Source organism: Orbicella faveolata, unplaced genomic scaffold (assembly GCF_042242905.1).
Source record: "Orbicella faveolata isolate gen_17 unplaced genomic scaffold, um_ofav_v1 contig_48, whole genome shotgun sequence".
Lineage (NCBI taxonomy): Eukaryota > Metazoa > Cnidaria > Anthozoa > Scleractinia > Merulinidae > Orbicella > Orbicella faveolata.
This window is the reverse complement of record NW_028301578.1, coordinates 10,066,485-10,088,862: the sequence shown is the minus strand read 5'-3', so window position 1 is coordinate 10,088,862 and position 22,378 is coordinate 10,066,485. Positions and strand designations below refer to the sequence as shown.

The window sequence follows — 22,378 nt, the reverse complement described above, 5'->3', positions numbered from 1 at the left end:
ACTAATCAAAACACGAGGTCTCCATGCACATACAACACCGGTGTTGCGCATGACTCCAGCTCCCAGAGAGCCAGCTGTGGCCACCCCTATCAAGCCATCACCTGACCCCACTGGTCACACAACCCGCTCTGAAAGGACCGTGACTCCACATCCCAAAGAGCCAGCCGTAGCCACGCCTATTGAGCCATTCTCACAGGCCACTGGTTACAAAACACGCTCAGGAAGGGCTGTTAAACCGCCCTCGTACTTACAGGACTTTGTCACCGGACATTGATTGAACATTGTTTAAACATTGATTGACTTTGCTAGAACATTGATCTTTGATTATGACAATAGCTGATTAGTTCTAACACTTTAATCGATCGATCTAGATTTTTTTTTACTTTTATTTTTTTTTATAAGAGAAAGGATGTGACAATAGGTATTGTTCTATAGCCTCGACACCAGGTCGAGTGATGTGTCAAAAGAGAAGCTTTCCTCAATAGCTATAATAAAAGTTATCAGTTGGCTTTAAAATGGCGTTCGACTGCTTTGATACGAACGACACGAAACAGAAAGGTCGATCAAAAAAAAAAAGTTTCTTCAAATAACGCAAGCTGCAAACACGCCCTGGGTTATGGTCTCCTGGCCACACGTTTTGTTATTCAGCTAATCGACTTATCAGTAATTTAAAGGTTATCTACTTAAATAAAAGAAGTCTTAGCAAATGAACTTTCCTTTGATTCATCTAACCGATTTAGATGCACGGACAATCCAACTGTTTATCTCGATCTAAATCGGCTTTTCGACTTACACTGACGAACAAACCTCGAACATTGCGACTCACTCTGATCTTTCACTCTCTATTTTCAAACGAGTACGTAAACATGTCACGAAAAGGATTTCTCAGTTAAGCTGAGTACAATATTAAACAGTAATATTTAATTTCCGCGGGAAAAAAAGAAGAAGAAGAAGAAGAAGAAGAAGAAGAGCAAAAAATAACGCAAGGTTTAAACACGTTCCGGGTTATGGCCTTCGTCACTACATGCTTCTGTCGATTTAAACCTTTGACTCCTGCGACTGATCATGAGCGACAGGGTTTTCGAAAAGAGAATCTAAATCGTTGTCATTTGCATAGAGAGCGGGCGATGTTACATTAGCAGTATTGAGTTTGTCACCAGCAACAGCATCACAGTTTATGAAATTGTTCAGCCTCTTCTCAGGCATTTCCGAATATACAGAGTCGTTAACGCCGCAGCTCTCTGTGTTCATCTGCTGCAAGGCTTCTCTCTTTTCCATTGCAACGTGATATTTTTCGAGACTAGGGTTGCTTTGACCAACCTTGTTCTTTGCAACGCAGCAAAACCGGCGGTACCTATAATGTAGAAGGGGAAAAAAAATCAGCGATGTGTGTAGATTCAAAGTTAACAAAAGGTGGTAATGGTGTGGTATGGGTTTTTCTCTTCTTCCCATGAATTTGCTCGATCTCAAAAGCAGTCACATATGTTTTAACGTCTATCGTCCTGTAGGCATTCGAAATGATTTGCCGTGCTCTAGCTAGTAAGCGAGCTCTGGTCAAGAGTGTGATAGCGGATCTCCGGCCGCCCGAAGGGCCGCCAAGCCGAGCCCCACACCCATATAGGAAAGAAAAGAAAACCCACGAATTGATTTTCTCGTGGTTATCATGGCTAGCAGTATTGCTCGTGGGCGCGTACGAACGACGACGACGACGACGACGACGATCGGTGTCGCGCAAGATGGCGGACATACTCTAGCTAAAAGGTTAACAGAGACATGCAGTCTTGATTTATAGCCTCCTTCTTTGATATTGGACATCCATGTTGTGGTCAATAGTCACCTTTTAAAACAAGGTATCTGTTGACCAGTATTACGTGACCATATCGCGGGCTCAAGTTTGAGCCCGTCGAGGTAACGTGTTATTTTTAAGTTCACAGTTGACCATAAGCTGTTTTTTTTAAAATTATTATTATCATTGGATTGCGGGCTCATGTTAGGTTTACTTGTTGTAAACGGCACCTGTTGTTCGGAAGCCGGTTAATGCTAACCCAGCATTAAAACTTAACAGAAGTATAAATATTTATTGTATACAAATGTTTTGGTCCGTGTATTTTGAGATTATTCAAACTCAAAACAGAAGGCCAAACAATATATAGAAAGCCTCACTGCAAAGTTACAAAACTAAAATCAAAATTCTCGCTTAACCTGGGTTATCTTAACCGGGCTTTGAACAACCTAGCCCAGGAGCTCCGCTTTTAGACTTGGCTAAGTCTATATATTGAATTTCTGAAGGTTTTTGAAGGTGACGACAGAGGGAATTGTTAGTTTACAGACAGAATGACACATGACGATCGATGAAAATCCTACCTTTGATTAATTTACTCAGAATTAGATTAATTGTCATAAAGGTTCATTTACATACCTGCAGTAGGCAGCTGTAGCTACTATGCCTATCATTGCAATCACTGCGATAAACGATACTGTTATGTAGACAGCGGTATTCTTTCCCTCTCTCGGGACTTTGTTGGACAAAACGCCTGCTGGCGAAATAAAGAAAACAATTCCTCGTACCTTTGACATTATTCGTAATTTTAACGAACCTGTAAATTACTTCTTATTGTTCAACTTTATTTTTCGTAATTCATGATTATCGTTCTCGGTTTTTTGACCTTCCCTTTGGATTATAATAATCTAGCTATTTGGCGTTTCTTAATTTCCTGTACATTACAAAGACGACTTAAAACATCGCAACAGCTCCTTTCAAAAATTAAGCTACAGATCTTTGGACGCATGGAGAAAAATGGTTTTAATCTTCCACGACGTTAGGCCCTTTTTTATTTCGTTTGCCTTGCGTTCAACTCATGGTTTTGAGGACCTTTCAAAGGAAATTATTTATCTGCCCTATATAGTTTCGATATGTACATGTACTAACCCTTGACACATTCCTCACTGGACGCGCCTCCCAAGTTATTGGTCGACTTTCCTTCATCGCATTCTATACAACTGGCCTGGCCTTCCTTGTCTTGGTAACTGCCTTTACCACACAATACACATTTTGAACTGGTTTTATCATATGATGTTCCAACGGGACAAGTCACTGAATTGAAGAGAGACAGGTTACGTGTTAAAATACGCAGAGAGAAGTCCAAGAGTACCGCCTTTCTCCCTCGTTGACGCCCTCACGGACCCCTCACTGACGTCCTCACAGAGGCCCTCACTGATGTCCGCCCTGACAGCCAGCTTCGGAATATTTTCCCGGTGGGGCACGTACAAAAATGTGCGCCATATAATATCCTTGCATACGGCGGTTGCGCCCGTAGTACGAGCGGCAATCAAACCTGAGCTGTCCTACCGAAACGGTCATCGAAACGGCACGATAATGGCCTTTTCCTTCGAAGCTAGCTATAGCAAAAATAAAAACAATGCTAAAGTTGCTTTGGCCTCTTCTTATAGTTAACTTGACAATTCCGGGTTTAATTTGACGAGGAACAGCACATTTTGTATAAAATAACAGAGCTGTTATTCTACCTGGCGACAATCAAAGAATTACGAGCGAGTTGCCATGCCGGACGCCGGCAACCCATTTTTGGCACCAAATTAGAAGCTTGGTGACACAAAATGTTTCATATTTTTCACTTTACAATCTAATAAGGTTTTTGGAATTGTAAATCCCTTTCCTTGACTATTTAATGCCATACCCAGTGAGAAAATTTGCCTGATTTCAATGCCCTTCCTGTTAACTCACAATGACGTCAGGACAGTAAATTTTTCCCGCCTGCTGACTCCTGATTGGTCAATTCAAATTTCAGGAGCGCCAGCCGTATGCAAGGATATCATTATACCGACAAACTGAACGTTGAACAAAATTATGATGACAAGCGATCGATATTTTTTTAATATTGACCGCAAAGATGGACGCTCCTAAAATAGTTTTGCTGGTTTGCTGTTTGAAACTCTGAACTAAGGGAAGTGTTTGTCGTGTGTAGGCACCATTATGGCTTGACGTCTAGGAGAACGCTTAGCCGTGTCGGATCTTTGATCATGAATCTGGGACTGGAAATCTAAGTAAATTGAGCTTTTATGATTCTTATATTTTCAATAAAATCTGTTCTTCTCTCACTAAGGAAGGTAATCAGTCGCAAGATGGTCCGACCGTATCCGGAGTAAAAATTTAAAAATAAACAATACTTACCACATCCCTTTCGATCAGCGCTCGTAACAGAGCCAGCTGCACAAGTGACATTGGAGAAGAGATGTTGCAATGACGATCTATCAGCAGTACTGTTCGTTCCATTCAGACTTATCTGAAACTGCCCTGTAGCGACGGCGTACTGTACCTGAAACAAGACTGCTTCGCTCCTCTCTTCAACATCATCTCCTGGCGAAGACGAATTTACGACCAGCGAGAAGAGAACTTCCATCGCCGGATCTATCGCTCTTCTCTTCTTTGTATTGGCTAACGAATCACATCCGGGAGTTGCTACGTCTTTTAGTTTGCATGCATGGCATCCTTGCACTGCTAAAAGCATGTCTCTGATTACCTTCTCGACTGCAGCGTACAGCTTTGCGAGACTTCGGAGGATGTTACATTGCAAACCAGGAAATTTAATCGAGAAGTGAAGTTCTATCTGTTTGGGGGCAGCCTTGCCTGTACGAGAATGAAAAGAAGAGTAATATAAGGATTCAAAACTCCGAAGAGTAAATTGCCTAGGGAACTGATTGCATTCTATTAGTTAGGTCTAAAAGAAAATGAGACACTTGCAATGTGATGCCTAAGCTTGTCAAACTAAACAATTTAACGTTGTGGTCAAAGTTTCTGACCTCAAGACCATTACGAAATATCATGTTCTCGCTGCTAATATTATAAGAAACTGAACATATTTCTTCAATCAATAAACCATTCACTCGATAAGAAAGCCATCCTTAATCCGGCAAAATGAGTTGATTCACAGAAAAATTCTTATAAGGTTAGAATGTCATGTCCAGAGCGAGCTTTGCCCGTCTTGAAACTTTCTCGAGGATTCAAAGGCTTAATTGTACGATTTGGAGGCTTTGACTCACTATTTTTACGCAATATTCTCTAGCTCTCAATGCCAAAAACAACAGCGTGTAAGAAGTCAGGAAATGTAGCCTACCAGTTGGGCATAGAATAGTAATCCGAGGATGGTTTTGAAATACCGGTAAAAGGAAATTAGCGCTAGAGAGGCGTATTGTTTGGTTTTAAATTATCACGCGCAAGGCTTCCGTATCAGTAAAGAAAATAGCAATAGTAGAAGGAGTCCAAGTCTACGAGATAGCCAGCCTTTTGTACTTAACTGTGAAACGCGCCTATTTTTCATTGGACAGGAGACTTCCATGGTTGCCAGATTAGAGCACAACCCGCAAACGGATAAGACATGGCAGATGCCTTTCGATAAAATAACATTATGCATTCGGTTATTGGCATAATATCTTTTTTTTTATTTCGGGCGGAAACTGGACACCTTTTGAGCGGGGAAGGAATGTATCCTTTTTACACTTTAGAAGATCATACGTACTTGAACATTTTGACAATACTGGCTTCTCCACGCCATTCCATTTCCAGTTTGTATCAGGACCACAGCCATATATAGTCACTGCCTTCGCACTGAACGAATAACCTTCATCGCAGGATATGATACACAGCAGTTTACCGGAAACCTTTCGACAATATATCGTCCCATTTCTAGGCTTATTCAGTACTGGACACTCTGCAGAAAAGGTGACAAAACACTATCAGCTTTCTTCGTGTATAGTATGATACAGATCATTCAAAGTGAACATATTTTCAGTTTCTAAGCTTCAAATATCAACCCATTTTGATACCAAGGTATTACAGCGGCTGTTTTGGCTTACATAACGTCTCAAGTCTTAAAAGGGACCGTAGGCATTTTTCATATCTCGGTTTATAATGCCACTTTAATTTTCTTTTCGTTCAAATTTTATCATTATAGATTGTATGGGTCATTAAGAGTAGCCAACGCCCGTCCCAGGCTAGGATGATAGTCCATAAGAGTTGACAAAAAGTTATCATAGCCTTTGATATTAGCTAAGAATAGTCAAGCGAGAGTTTGAGATCGTGACATCTCCTGTGGTTGGTCCAAAAGTCTAAAACGTAAAAGACAGAAAAGCAGGTGAACGCAAAAGACACTGAAGCTGCTAAAACACCCTCACTTCTGAAAAAAGAATGGCCAGGCCAAAGCCAGTGTTGGTAATGGCGAACAAATTCTTAAAAAGCACACGGGGAGTGAAGTATGGTACGGAAAACGTACTCTGGTCACCGATAGAGAGTACCGATTTCAGTGTTGCTATTTTCTTAACATAACGTATTCGTGGTATTCCTCTAAGTAGTGTTAAACTGAGCGATTCAAGACTTATAGCTTTATGACCCTTTAACCTTTTCCGTTGATGATCTTCTTCTCACAGTTGGTTCCCCAATAACCTTTGTTGCACTGGCAGTCATATCGGTTGATACCATCTACACACGTGCCATTAATACAGGGATTTGAACTGCACTCGTCGATATTGATGTCACAGTGAGGACCTGAGAATCCGGCTTGGCATTTACAGTGGTAAAGTCCCTGGCGAGACTCGCAGTGAAGGAAGTGCGAGCAGTTAGTTGTACACATGTCCAAAGCTGCAAATAAAACAGTGAAAAAATATATATATATCCCACTATTGCAATAATGAAGTTTCGTACCATATTTTAAAAGCAGTCAGGCACTGCAAAATACTTCCTGGTCAGATGGGCAGTTTTCTTTGAATGAAAAGCTAGAGTCAGGTTTCTTATTAGAGTTCAAATAGTGCTGCTAAATAGTCGTCATTATAATAGTCTCGTACTCGGGTCTCATCTTCAGGCTGAAAGTTGATATAAAGCGTTTTCACGTGACGTCATCAAATTCTTAAACCCATAAATAAAGAGCCACCAAAGTTTTTATCTTCACCAGGCCTAAGAAGTAGTAATTTTATATCTGTTTACAACTTTCCAGCTCAATAGTGTCCTTCGCCTGGATACCAGCCCATTTTGAATTTCAGAGTTATGGCGGTGCGTGACATAAAGCTACGATCGCGTTTATCGAAAAATATGTATTTATCTCGTGATTTTTAGCCATTTAAGACGTTAAAGTATTCGGAAAAGTGCTTATTTAAATGTCTGCTTGTTCAGTGCAGTTAATCAGCATCCTACAAGGTAAGTTCCAGATGTTAACACTATTTTCCGGCCGCCATACTGGTGTACCACAGAGGAACACCGACATGGCGGCTCCATACAACTGAGCGCTGTAAATTTACGCGGAACATTTCGACGAATATTTCAACTTTGGGACAACGCACACACCTTAAACTTGGCGAACTCTGCTCTTTATTTATCTCCTATAATATCACACTTTCTTGACCCCATGAAAACGTTATATTGTCTTGTAGAACATAACAAAGAACACTATCACGGAAAAGCTGGTCTGCTAGCAAGCAAAACAAACTGTGGCACAATTAAGGCTCTATGGGGTGGCTATACTACCGTAATTAGCTTTCTTTTTCCGTAAGTTTGGAATTGCTTTAATTCGGATGAGCTTGCGTAAACTACATGATTTATAACAGATGCCAAGTGGCATTACAATTTACTATAATGACAAATACCTTTGCATTGCGTCATGAACCTCTTTTCTACTTGTCCTTTGATTCCTGGTAGAAAGCTGCTCCATGCTCGCACACTTCCTGCAATGGGCCACGTGCAGTTATGCGCCGCGTTCCACATGTGGTCAGAAGTTGCTGGCACATCCCAAAGGCTCACTTGATGTAACGTGCCACCAAAGGCTGTCGAAATGGATGTCGTCTGCTCTCCCGCGAGATAACGTTGCCCAAGTACAATCCACCCACCTCCAGTGATAATTTCTCCGATTTTGACTTTTCTCGCGTTTTTCACTTCATCTCTGTCGATGTACACCGAAACACTTCCGGTGGTTCCGTTCCACACGACCCCCAAGTAATGCCAGTGGTCGTCTGCCAACTTGTAATCGGCTGTAACTACCTCATCTTTAATCTCCAGATGAACTTGAGACTCAGTAAAGGATAGTACAATGACGTCATCTGATTGTGGTTGCCCAGCAACGCTATAGCTAAACAGTGTGCCTGATTTGTATCTGGAATCTGCTCGCACAAACATAGCGATGGTGAAATATCTCATGTTTGGAATACTTTTACCGTCTGAGAGTAAAAACCATGTCGTCTGCGGTCTTATGTTTAAAAATAAGATCGAAGTTGCTGCCAAGAACTGCAAAGAAAGAGTTCATAATGTTGACAAAACAATTAAGTCTTCCTGTTTAACTAGAAACATGGAAACTATGTGAAAATTAGTTTATCGGTCTTTTAGCGTCTAAGATACAGTGCTAAATGAAGCCACAAATGCACAAACTCTACCTTGTGGACGCTTAGGTTTTTTTTTTTTTTTTTTTTCCTGGTACAAGCATCATATGCGCGATATTTCTAAAATAATTGCATCCCCAGGTTTTGTAAACGAAGCATTTATATTAAAAAACACTTTGCTACTTACAGATATCGCAAGAATCTCCAGCGAAGGAAGGGTAACACTCACAGCTGTAACCATTCTCCAGATCCTGACAATACGAGTTTGGCATGCAAGGACCCGAGACACAGTCATCAATATTCTGTTCACACGTGGCACCAGTAAAGCCAGTTTTGCATGAACAAGTGAAGCTCCCAGTTGAGTTGTCAGAATTGCACGTACCTCCATTTTGACAAAGTGTTGAAAGGCAGAAGTCTGTAATGTTTTCGCAGTTTTCGCCAATAAACTGATCTGGACAGAGGCATTTGTATCCGGGTGTCTGATCAACGCAGGTTCCGTTGTTAGTGCAGGGGTTTGATGCACATTCGTCGATCTCTGTTTGGCAGTACGTTCCATTGTAGCCTTGTGAGCACCGACAAGAGTAGCCCAGAGTACGGTCGACGCAAGTAGCGTTGTTCTGGCAGCTATTGTTGACACAGTCGTCAATATTGTTGTCGCATAACCTGCCTGTATAACCATCAGCACAAGAGCAAGTAAAGTTATTGACGGCATCATGGCAAGTTGCGTTGTTGAAACAAGGCATTTCCAAACACTCATCTATTTCAAGCTCGCAGTATTTCCCATAGTATCCGCTTCTACAGTTGCAGTGGAACTCTGTGCGAGTGTTGACACAGACGCCATTGTGGCTGCAGTTGGCTGTTTTGCAGTAGTCAATACGGCTTTCACAGTTATAGCCACTGAAACCTTTCAGCCAAAAACAAGTGTAATGTAACACCAGATCTGAGCATGTGCCATTATTTACACAAGGATTGGATTTGCAGTCGTCAATATTTTCTTCGCACTGCAAACCTGTGAATCCATCTGGGCAGATACAAACGAAGCCGTTAATCTGCGGATTAGACATAATGATGATAAGAAATGATAATAGAGATAAGTCGTCTTGATTGTAGGACTACGAAAGAAAGAGTCCCTTACTGGGTTCGAGCTCATACAAGCCCAGATACCGATCGGGCATTCCAACAGTTGAGTTTGCGAAAAAGGAATACGTCGCAAACAGTTTTTTGACATCTTTCGTATTTCTGCACAGGTATATGTTTACGAAACAGGACGACAATTCTATAATTCCAGAACACGTTCAACAACTCTGTAAGCATTTTGAGGAAACCATTTGTACTGTGTTCAAAATAACGTCTAAAAGCTTCAAGCCAAACCATTAAAAATCATTACTTAATGGTTTATGTGACTTGAAAATAAGGGTAACATGCGGTATATCTACACAGGTACATTACCTGATCATGGCATGTCCCGCCGAAGTAACAAGGCGAAGACGCGCACTCATCAATTTCCACTGAGCAGTCATCACCTAGAAAACCTGGCGGACATTCGCAGATGTAGCTGTTTATTTCGTCCCTGCACGAGGATCCATTACCACAGGAATTTATCACACAGTCGTCGATGTCAACTTCACAGTGAGGTCCGCTGAATCCATCAACACAGGAACAAGTGTAATTATCGATTCTCTCGATACATGTAGCATTATTTAGGCAAGGAGAGCCGGTGCATTCATCAATGTCAATGCTGCAGTTTTTTCCTGTGTATCCCTTCTTGCAAATACATCGATAGTCATTTATAAGATCAACACAAGGGCCATCGTTCACACATGGATTCTGTGTACAGTCGTCTATGTTTATTTCGCAGCTGATACCAGCAAACCCGTCGACACAAGAGCACTTATACTCGTCTACGCCGTCAAAGCAAATGCCACTGTTTAAGCAAGTGGCATTTTTACAGTCGTCGATATTGATCTGACACTTATCTCCTTCAAAACCATCCGGACACTGACAAGTGAAGGAAGTGGTGCCATCAAAGCATGTTCCATTGTTCAAGCAAGGCGTCAAGGCGCAGAAGTCGATGTCTACATTGCAGATTTTACCTGCGAAACCTAGCGGGCACACACATATAAAATTGTTTACCCCGTCGTGACACGACCCGTTGTTTGAGCAAGGATTCGATGCACAGTCATCGATGTTGTTTTCGCAGTGCAATCCATCAAATTCATCGCGACAGTCACAACGATAGCCATTATTCATATCCACGCAGGTGGCTTGATTTTGGCAGGGGTTAGAGATACATTCATCGATATTGAACTCACAGGCTAACCCGGAGAATCCTTTCTCGCAGATACAATGAAACCCATTGACTTGATCCAAACATGTAGCATTGTTTTTGCAGTTTGCGTCTGTGCATTCGTCGATATTGTGCTCGCAATTGCTGCCATTAAAACCTACCGGACAAATACACTGGTAACTGTCAATTCCATCATGGCAGTTGGCCCCGTTTTGACAAGGGTCACTTGCACAGTCGTCGATATTCTCTTCGCAGTTGTTGCCTTGGTAACCCGCTGAACAGACGCACTCGTAGCTGTTTATTTTATCTCTGCAAGTAGCTCCATTGTGACATGGAAGTAAAAGACATTCATCAATTTCCCTGTCACACAGCCTCCCCGTGTAGCCAGGCTCACACTGGCACTGGTAATCACCGGGGATATTTCTACACGAGGCATTGTTAGAACACGGCCACGAAACGCACTCATCTATATCCTCTTCGCAGCTAAGGCCTCGGTAACCGTATGCGCACGAGCAGGTGTAGTCGTTGACCTGGTCTTGACATTTGCCATTGTTGAAACATGGTCGATCCTGACAGTCATCAATATCAGTATCACACTGCTTCCCAGTGTAACCAGGTTGGCAGGAACACAGGAAATCGCCAATGAGGTCAATACAAGTGGAGTTTTTGATGCAAGGGCTGGAATCACACTCGTCGATTTCTACAACAAATATCATCCATAAATAAACAACAACAACAACAACAACAAAGAGAAATGACCACGGTCTAAATGAAGTAGGTGAACTGTACTTTACGGGGCGCGTGTTTAACATGAGGTTCGTTGCCAATCCTAGCCACCCTTGCTCCTTTTATTTTAGTTTTAGTCCTGTGTAGCTCTGCGTAATTGAAATGATTTGTATGTCGTAAAGTTCACATAAACAGTCTATCCTCAAGGATTTTTGAAAGTTTTTGTTTTCTAGTGAGAAATTTAGGCAAGGCAGAAGGATAGTGCACAATGTTTCAGTATCACCACTTACCTATGCAATCTTGTGAGTTATTTGATCCTGTTTTAAGTGTTATAGTTGTTCCTGGACATGAAAAACACCCAGTACTCTCATTTAGTGGCTGAAAAGAGCGTCGATCGCACAAAATACATGGAACCAGTCCAGTTGGGGAAAACGATCCAGCAGGGCACGGAACTGTGGAAAGCAATTGACCAAAAGAACAGAAATCTCCATATAAATAGGGAATGGCATTATGTCAAACCGTAATTTAAATCGCTGAGTTGTAACATCGATTCCGAAACTGAAACTCTATCTACGAAAACTGCAAGCCCTGCTAACAAAGTACCCTAGATTAAAGCGAGTGGCTGTAGGCAAGCTAGCACCTAATTCACAAGCGTGATCGGTCCTAAACTAACTTTGGTATCTACACCATGCAGTTACTACGTATGTCGCTGGTCCATCGCGGTCCACTCCCCCTCCCTCCCAAGACGTTTTGCTGTCAGGTTGCTCAAACAATTTGCTATTTGCCAACAGATAAAGGAAGGTTGCCTCGATGTCGCGCAAGGGAACACAAGCCAACGTTCGCAGGGTTAGAAAAATAGCCAATACGTCTTTAATAAAAACCTCGCCTCCTTGGGGGGCTAGTTACAATTCGAAACACCTGATGTAGCACGTACATGGTATATCTATAAAATACACACCTGCACATTGCATAGAGCTGTTGGATCCCTCACCAGGAGTTGTCAAGGTAGGACTACATTCTAAGCACGATCTTTGACCTTCCATTGTCTGATAGTACCCCTTTGTACAAAGAAAACAAGGCTCCATTCCGGTGGGCGAATACGAACCAGGTTTGCAGAGAGCTTCCATGAAAACAAATGATCAAGAGAGGTTTCATTCTAAAGGTGATGTATTTCATTCCACCATGATACATATTGAATAGTATCACAAGGGCTTACAGTGACCACTACCACCTGTCGCGAAATGTTCGGAATACACTGCCCCCCCCCCCCCCTCCCTCCTCCCACTTATTTAAAATGCCTTTTTCTTTAAAGGTGCCATAAATTTTTAAAAGAAGGAACTCTTTCACTGTGATTCGGACTCCCCTCCGTCTTTGAAACATGCTGCTTATAGAATTTTGCTTAATTAAAGATTTGTTGAAAATACTGATATGGAGAAGAGGAAACGCAAGGTGCGATTTTTTAAAATTATCATCTTAACGAAGTGTGTCTAGTTTTGATTTGGCAATTTGTTGTAGAATAAATAATTGTGTTTTGCTATGTAGCCAGGGTTGAAGGTTTATTTTATCTGATAGTTTGTTTATAAGTTCTGGAATACCAATTAAGTTTTAAGTTACAGTAAATCTGAGGCACATTACTTCGTCAGGCTTAGTTACCTAAACAGCTGGAACTGTTCTCTGTTCTCGTCTGCATAGCTGAAGTACCCGATGGACACATCAAACACTCTTCCTGTGCACTGAACTCTTGGTATGATCCGATCGGACAATCCTCGCACTTTCCAGTTAAATAATTTAAGAAGGTCCCACTTGTACAATTTACTATAGATCACAAAGACAAAGATACAGTAAAGAAGTTTATATGGCAGTAAAGCACCCAAAAATGTTATACCAGGTTTTAGTTTAAAACGTGTGGTATAAAAATCTTACTGCTGTAGGCGTAACTACCTAGCATGAAATGTCTTGGTGCAGTGTCTAATTGTTCCTATATGTGGGTTTTTAACATGAAACCGCCATCAAATAAAAAATAAATCTGAAAAACATACTTACGGCAGTATCCTTCTTTAAATGTTTGTCCCTTGGTACAAAGTTGTTTAGGTTCTAAGATGTTGAATGAATATTTATCAGTTACGAACTCAGTGCCATTGATGGTCAGACTGAGATTGCCGTTGTCAACTGCAGCTTTTATCCGACTGCTGATCTTTTTGGCAATTTTCACGCCCTTTTCACCAATGATAATATGGCCTTCTTTAGTGTCATTTGCGTCAATGCCATTGAGGTCGACTATAAAAGTAAAGCAAAAAAGGATTTTCATTATTTCACTGACACGCCGATGATAATACGTCGTCACATTCAGTGATTATTTAGGGTCTTTGACTTCGTATCCCTTTTCCTATATCGTTGCCTTATGGTAAATATGTTGGAACTAGGAAGGAAGGTTTCCTATCGTGACTTGGTCCCTGATGAATGCTGTTGGGCTGAAGCATTCCCTCAAACTTCTTCGTTCTACCAAGAGCGTGGTGCGCCTAAGGGCAGATGAGGACAACCTGCTGGTGGATAACAACTAAGTAGACTAGTATCCAAATACCTTTATTCCCTTCATGCTAAGTAAAGCGAAAATTTAGTGACGAGTTATGTGACTTCGCAAATGAGGGAAAATACAGGTAAGAGACTTAGGCAGCGTGGTTCAAAAAGTGGAATTTCGTGACTATAGTTTTAGGACAAAGACAAGTCTTTTCTTCTTCTTCTTCTTCTTCTTCTTCTTCTTCTTCTTCTTCTTCTTTCTTTACATGTAACACGCTATACTGCAAGTTATGCAGATAAAACATTCACCATAAGAGTCACAAGCAGCCCTTAAATTAAAAGCCAATGTGTTCTTTTTTTGTTTTTGTTTTTGTTTTTGTTTTTTTGTTTTTTCCAAAATGTTAATCCTTAAAGTAATATTATTAACCTACCGACGATATTTAGAGTAATTTTGGTTCGTAGAATTGATCCTCCAGTGCTGCTATGACAACCGTCATCGTCTGGAAAATAAAATTTAAGGCGTCATCAGACTAAAAACTCGAGCAATTCAAATAACAAAGCTTAGGATCTGCTGGTAACTATACTGAGGACGGACCCTGGATAACACTCTACTTTACATCAGTGTGATTGTAAATATGTGCCTGTAAGTCTACAAGGCAGTAAGAAATGGACAGAAAATATGGTTGTCTGTCTAGCTGTCTCGCTGTCAGCCAAACTTCTAAAGGCAACAAAGGTTAGAATACTTCCAAATCTATTATGTACAAGGTTGGGATCTATTTGAAAGCACGCTGTAAAAAAGGCGCACGTTCAATGCTGTACTTCTCTAGCTTGATAGAACAACAGTACTAGCACAAGCTGTCGACGTAAAGGTGAAGCAAGCAAAGAGAGTGTGCTTTTTTTCCTTTTAGTGTTTTCTAGGAGAAATGGAAACATTTCCTGGTTTTAAGATCGAGTCATGCAAACACTCGCGAAAGTTTGGGGAAAACATTTTTAGAAAGCTGTGGAAACACTCGCCTATAAGGCTCGTGTTGCTACACTCAGAAATGTCTCTGGATTCTTCAAACGTTATGCTACTTCGCCATACCTCCTGAACGTTTTCGCTTACTGGGGACCAAACCGACCCCAGAGCACTTGACCTCCACATTTTCAGCCTTGCACTTGTCTTTAAGTGCGGAGTGACAGACCTCGTTGAAGAAAGTCTCGTTCAAAAGCTGGATAAAGTTCTGTTTTATTTGTGCCTGAACTTCTGGTGTAGTACAATTGCCATAGTAGTAGTTCAAATCCATTTCCGTCTTGACAGCGTAAGCGTGATATATTTCTACAAAAGGTTTAATGGACAAAAAAAAGTTAGTTTTCTTCCTTACATTATCCGCGGGTCTGAGTGGGGCTTAACTGATCGCAGAGAATACATGGGTCCAAATTTGTGAAAGTCAGTTGAACAAAATGACCAGTTTTTTAACTGATGGTTGAGATCCTAGATTTGGAAACTTACTGTTGAGAGACTGCAATTTTAACTGATAACCTGGAAATCACCTCCATCCTGACCGAATTTATGGCTTGATAAATATTGACAGGAGAAAACTAAACAAATTTAACGTTTTTCGTATTTTTGTCTGCTTTCTATTTCATGTCAATTACTGAACTAATAAGTACAATGAGCACATTTTTTCATGTTTTGTAAGCAACCATTTGGCGCGAAAATATGCCCGGATATCTGCCCTCGGACGTTATTAGAAGCGAACATTTGTCCGAGAGCGAAACTCGAAGAAATCTGCGAGCCACGAGGAGAAGATAATGTATAGGGAAAAAATAATATGCAGGGATAATTTTTGGAGTCAAATGGAGGATACTGTGTTTATTATCCTTCAATATATATATATTTTTTGCGATACACGAGATCCAATGAAAATTAGGGAATATCACTCGGATATTCCTCAGTTTTAGACGAGGGATATTTAGTCACGCGACGCGTTAACACCAATTGCATGCAAGCGAAAATATCTACTGGATTAAAATCAGTGCTCAATACTCAAGTAAATCGGGGAGCTTCACACCCAGAGAGCCCTACTTCCGTGAGATTTAACTTCTTTGTGTATAAGACGTCATTAATTGGATCCACTATCTTGGAGTCCACTGCATCGTTAGGTCCTCCGTAAATGAAATAAACCAGTACAAAAGTCTTAACCCATGCAGGGATATACTTAGAGTAACAATCCAAAGTTACCGAGGAGCTGAATATCATTCAAACCAAAAAGTATGTGAGAAAATTGTCAAAACAAAAATCAGAAGAATGTCAAAGCAGCTACATCTGTGGACGGCTTTTCACATACAAAGACGTCCCCCACACATGTAGATGAGCGATTACGAAGAGGACCTGGTAAATGGCTTTTATGTGATTTCTGTTATTGTAGTTTAAAAATTGAAAACGAATGCAAACAATAATTTACTCACTTGTACAGTCTGGAAAACGATTTGTTGGCTTCCAAGCTCCTGATGCTCCGCAAACCCACACACTCGAAAGCAAAGGCTGAGCAAAGTCCCACTTTTTGTTACAAGAAGGTGAACAGATCGAACCCATTATCCAGTCATCACAAACCTTTGCGCCCCCTTTAGGAGGTGACAGGTCACTGCATTTTGTCGCTGAGTAAAGAAAATTACGAATTTCAGTGTGTCATTGTTCTTTTCTTTTGTTTGTTTGTTTGTTTGTTTGTTTTTTTCTTGGTTTGTTTTGTTTTGTTTTTTGTTTGTTTGTTTGTTTGTTTGTTTTCTTTTTAATACACCCATATGGCCGGGCTGCTTTCGTTTCTAGAGTACTGTTCGACATTGCTTGTTAGTTCTGTTTTAAAAGAGGAACCTTTCATAAACATTAAGGGTGCGTTTCTTTGGGAAAATACAAGATTGGATTTTTAAATCTGAGAATGGAATTGCATTTTTTTTTCCTAAACAGATTAATCGAGGATCACTCGGATCATGATGCATCAAAAAGAACTGAAAAATCCTTGCCCAAAGGTGAATTATTCTGTTCATTTCATGCAACACAACCTGATCCCACTGATTTTGGATTAATCTGTTTAGAATAGAGACGCAAAATCCGTTTTCGGATTTAAGAATCCAATCTTGAATTTTCCAAAAGAAACGCGTCCTTAGTTCATCACAGCACAGCGTCTTTTGCAGAGTGCAGATACAGACAACTTTCTGCGAATGGACGGAATGCTGAATAGGTCATAAAGAGGATAAAACAACTCGACAAGCAAGTTTAACTTTTAAAAGACCCTAGAGTTTGGCTGGTTTAAGCTACTGAGCGGTATTTACGCATTGCACAGAACGTTTTTACAACTTTTAGATACTTGGTGTTTTTATAGTTTATGAAAATTAGGTTTTATATCTTAAGTTACTCCTTTGCTACTTACGTTTAACTGTGAGTGTAAACTGACAGACGGCAGGCTTGTTTTTGGGATTATGATCGTAGGCTATGCAATGCACATTCCAGGTCCCCCAATAAAATTCAGTCCCACTTTGATGACTGCATGTTATCATTAATGGACTATTGCTGTTGTCTTAAAACTGAGGGTTGTTCCACGTCACTATTGTTCTCATCGTCGTAGCAGTAATTTCTTGGTCTGGAGGGCAGTATACAATCTGGGGACCTGAATTATCTGTGACGAAAATAAATGACTGAGTTGTGCCAGGGAAAGGCTGTATCTAAAGAGTAAATCCTATTATCTTGAGATCGTTCTACCGAACAATTTGCCATTCTTACAGATATTATACACTGGGGGTGGAGAGGGAGTAAAGATTGATCCGTCTTGACTCTTAGACCGAAGTAGGATTGTTGGCAACGGACAGAGTGTAGGAGTACGATTTCCTACTTGTTGGTCCAGACAGGGATGAGGACACGATAACAGCACTCAATTTCGGGGCAAGAGAGAGCTACTCGATGGCCAGTTCCCTGTGTGAGACGCGCCTACAGGTAATCATGGTAGCTGCATTCATCCACAATACCCAGTCGAAGATGATGAATACAACTACCATGATTCCCTGCAGGCACGTCTCACACGGGTGATTGGCTATCTGATAGAATTCGCCATACAATTGGCAAAGCCTTTTTCAGACTCACCTTCTAACACAACTGTAAACGAACACTCATTCCTGTTCCCACTTGTATCGCTAGCAGTGTACACAACAAGTGTAGTTTTATTAAAGATGTGTGGTGGACTGATCCCTGAAGGAATAACGGTTACGTTTGGTGATAGCTTGCTGTTGTCCAGCGCGACGGGCTCGGTCCAGTTTACCAATGCTGTAGAGTTTACACTGATGTTTGCACGAATGTCTGCGGGACAGCTCATAAACGCAGGCGGAGTGACATCTGTGAGAATATACCAATAAAATAAGGTAGCGCGTTAATTTAAATGCTATAGAAATCAGTTGAATGGCTGATTTGGTCAAAGCCGCGTTTCTATGACTCTGAGGGGACAGGGGAGCGTTTTCTATCTGTTTAGTTCTTGTTTCTATAGAAATATTTCTGAAATTATGGGGGAGGAACATTTCTTCCGGTCAAATCGAACATCCGTTTGTGCATGCTTGGAATATAGTTCTACAAGGCTGGGATGAAGTTCTGATTGACATACAAAATCCGCGAATAAGAAGGTTTTTCAAATAGACATTGATTATTATTTTACCAGTGGAAATTACTGTAAAGTATTGGTTAGGATAGAACTATATTTAGACTTACACACATCCATATGTAAAATAATGCTATTTTTTCAGACTCACCTTTCAACACAGCTCTAAATGAACACTCTTTCTTGTTCCCACTTGCATCCCTTGCAGTGTACACAATAAGAGTAGTTTTATTGAAGATGTGTGGTGGGCTGATCTCTGCTGGAACAACAGTAACTTGTGGTGGTAGATCGCCGTTGTCCAGGGCGACGGGCTCGGTCCAATTAACCAATGCTGTGGCATTTGCATTGATTTTTGCACGAATATCTGAGGGACACTTCATGAACACTGGTGGGGTAACATCTGTAGGAATAAATCAATAACTAGTGAGACAATCTCAGACAGCGCAGAGAGCAGTTTAGAGCTTTGATTTTAGGTTGGACCTCGTTCATTTTTAAATTGAGTAATGCGTTGAAGTAGCAAACGTGTCAACTTTACGTTTGTAATTTAATACTTTTGTTTGCACAGACATGTAACATGATATGTATACTTTTTTTGTCAAAAACGCACTTAAGATGTATTTATTTATTCACTGCTGAGCCAAATTTCAGAAAGTTAAAATGTCTGATGAAAAATGGAAAAAGAACGATTTTGTTTTATTTTGAAACGCAAATTTTCATCTCGCATATAAACAAAACCAAATTCAATTTCCAGAGAGTCTCGGAAGAGGACATTCTTCATACGGTTGCCACCCTTGCCACCCACAATTATATCGATTAATACAATTGTGAAGCGTTTCAACGAGAAGTATGGACGGTTAACAGCGCTACGCGACAGAGATTATACCCTACATAGGTGAACGAATCCCCTCGAGTATTGATAAAATAAATTTGCGTTTTGAGCAGGTGCCACGAGGCCTCGCAAATTTGCAAAGTAATAAGAAGTTTTTAAATAGACATAACTGATTATTTCACCCACAGAAATTACTGTGAAATATTTGTTATGATAGAGCTTTGCATTTAGACTTCCCAGACATTCATAGGTGAAATAGTGCTACTTCAGGCTTACAACATAATTTAGACTAAGCACAATCGTCCAATAACGTTAATTGATACTGTACATGTATCTGGCCCGGCTGGCAGTCGTGTTACCTTCTACCGGAGTTTAAAGCCGAGGAGAAACGCTACAAAAGTAACATGTACTTGAGCTGGGCCACACTGTTTTATATGGAGTTGGAAACGACACTTGATGCATCTAAATTACTACCTCAGGTGGTATAATATTTAAATCTATCTCGGTCAAGATATGATCTATATAGCTAATATCGCTTACCAAGGCATTGTAAAATCGAAGATTCATTTTTGCTCCACTTTCCATCGTTTCCACAAAGAATCGTGGTAACTCCACCGTTCCCAAGGAAACGATCTTTGCATTCGAAATGGCAGACCGTTCCGCTGACCGGGAGAGACGTACACATGCGCGGATAAATGAAGCCATACCGAGGCGCACTTAGAGAAGGACATGACCGTACTGAAAAAAATGATAAATAAGTAAATAAATAAATAAATAATCAATATAATAATAATAATAATAATAATAATAATAATGATAATATGCTGAGAGTAGATTAGTGTTTTATGACTTCGACAGAGTTTGCAGCCACATATTTGACGGCTCTGCGCCAATAACAGCAACGTGCGCTAAGACGTAACAAAAAAACTGGCCCTTAATTAATGGAGAGTTTTAAAGTCAAAAATGGGACGAAAGGCTTGAACCCGTTCATAACTTACTTTTACAGACTGGAACCGATTTGTCCCAGTACCCTTTAATGTGGCCCGGCTTGTGAAGGCAGGTAAGGGTCTCGGATCCAACCAAATTGTATCCATCGTCGCAGCTCATTTTACATGTGGAGCCATAGCTGTTGTCACAGTCTCCCACTAGAAAGCCATTCAATGGAGGGAGCAATGTTTTGCATCGCAAAACTAAAGAACAAAACAGACAAAAGGACGCGTGACGACCATTTATTGCATTGCCAACGGCATGGCCACTATAATTTTGTATGGTATCTTTCAGATGTAGAGCACATAATGTTGAATGCCTGGATATCGCTCGACATTACCCGACATATTGCATGGACGCGTTTATCTTAGAGAAAATATTGAAACTATCATGAGACCAACAATGATGCATAAACCCTTGGGAAGGGTGTTATTTCATTAACAGAGTTCTTGTCCAGGAATGAATCTAATGACTCTAGAAAAAGCCTTTTGTCCTTGCTTTTGACGCCTGTTTCCAAACTGCTCGCATAATTAGAGGGTATGTCGTAGCGAGCGGTTTCGGCATGCTATTTTACCGCGGAGCCGACATTCCCATTCGTTCCAGGCTTGTGCTTGAGCACAAGCCTGGAACGAATGGGAATGTCGGTTCCGCGACTTTTTCTAGATTCATTACATTCATTCCTAGACAAGAACTCTGTTAATGAAAGAGCACCCTTCCCAAGGGTTTGTGCATCACTGGTTTCCTCCCCAAGGGGCAACGAACAATGACGTCTTAGCCACATATTTGCATTCCGCGACTCTTGCAGAGTACAATTCTCTGAAGAAGAACGCAGAAGGCGATCGAAAATTCAGTTTTAACGTTTTTTAGATCTGTTTCAGACTCCTTTTTTTAGAATTTTAATCATAGGCACAGATCGCTCTAACAGTTTTATTGCGAGACCATTTTGTTGTAGTGATAAGTTAATAGAGATGGTGAATTTTAAGCTCGGTAATGAAATGTGAAGGTGAATTAATCAACATGACACGAGCGTGGGACAAAGAAAAATTCTGAATCCCGGACAGGAATCGAACCCATGACCTCCCAAACTCCGGGCGGGCGCTCTATCCACTGAGCTACGAGAACTCATGGAGAGCAAGGTCATTTAACTGAGTTCATATATGATAGGTGTCCTGCATACTGCTAGGATCAGCGCTATCGAATTCATCGTGAGTAGTGATAAGTTAATAGAGATGGTGAATTTTAAGCTCGGCGATCGAAAATTCAGTTTTAACCCAAGGGTTTATGCATCATTGTTGGTCTCATGATAGTTTCAATATTTTCTCTAATTTTAAGCTCCGAGCTTAAAATTCACCATCTCTATTAACTTATCATTACTCACGATGAATTCGATAGCGTTGATCCTAGCAGTATGCAGGACACCTATCATATATGAACTCAGTTAAATGACCTTGCTCTCCATGAGTTCTCGTAGCTCAGTGGATAGAGCGCCCGCCCGGTGTTCGGGAGGTCATGGGAGGTCATGACTCAGAATTTTTCTTTGTCCCACGCTCGTGTCATGTTGATTAATTCACCTTCACATTTTGTTGTAGTTGTCCATACAGTGACAACGAGACGCTTCCGAAAAAAAAAAAAATGTTCAATTTAAAAACCTGTCGATTCTAAGAAGCCCTTCTCGTCTGCAAGGTGCAATTTGAGCCTGGTTGAAACTAATCAATTGCCATTTTTGCTGGACTCGGATGGGTGTTTTACCTCTACGGGACTAATTTTAGCTTACCTTCCAGTGTGACGTGAAATTTGCAGATTCTGTAATTCCCTGCTGCATCACTTGCGTTGTAAATAACCTCGTGTCGTCCTTGGTAGAATCTGTTCCCGGTTGGCACACCATATTCAGTCACATTCGGTACCACGCCAGAGTTATCAGTTGCAACAATTGGTGCCCAGTTTATTATGGTGTAGTTTCTCCCCCTGTCTGCATAGCGTTTGATGTCTTTTGGGCAAGTAACGCCAAAAGATGGACTTTCCACGTCTGCAGGA

General features: G+C 40.9%; 1 pseudogene across 1 annotated transcript; it reads right to left on the bottom strand.

The window, feature by feature from the left end:
* Positions 1-401: 401 nt before the first annotated feature.
* LOC110039697 (uncharacterized) lies at positions 402-22,370 on the bottom strand (annotated as a pseudogene). Its single transcript, XR_016204439.1, has 22 exons — positions 22,119-22,370; positions 20,356-20,547; positions 19,898-20,095; positions 18,680-18,928; positions 18,024-18,272; positions 17,317-17,562; positions 16,358-16,546; positions 14,991-15,224; positions 14,338-14,406; positions 13,433-13,666; positions 13,043-13,204; positions 12,348-12,509; positions 11,680-11,841; positions 9,826-11,363; positions 8,564-9,425; positions 7,651-8,284; positions 6,413-6,652; positions 5,535-5,726; positions 4,190-4,645; positions 2,930-3,094; positions 2,420-2,537; positions 402-1,354 (listed from the first exon to the last, which is right to left on the bottom strand). The product of XR_016204439.1 is annotated as an uncharacterized LOC110039697 (transcript).
* Between the last annotated feature and the right edge of the window lie 8 nt (positions 22,371-22,378).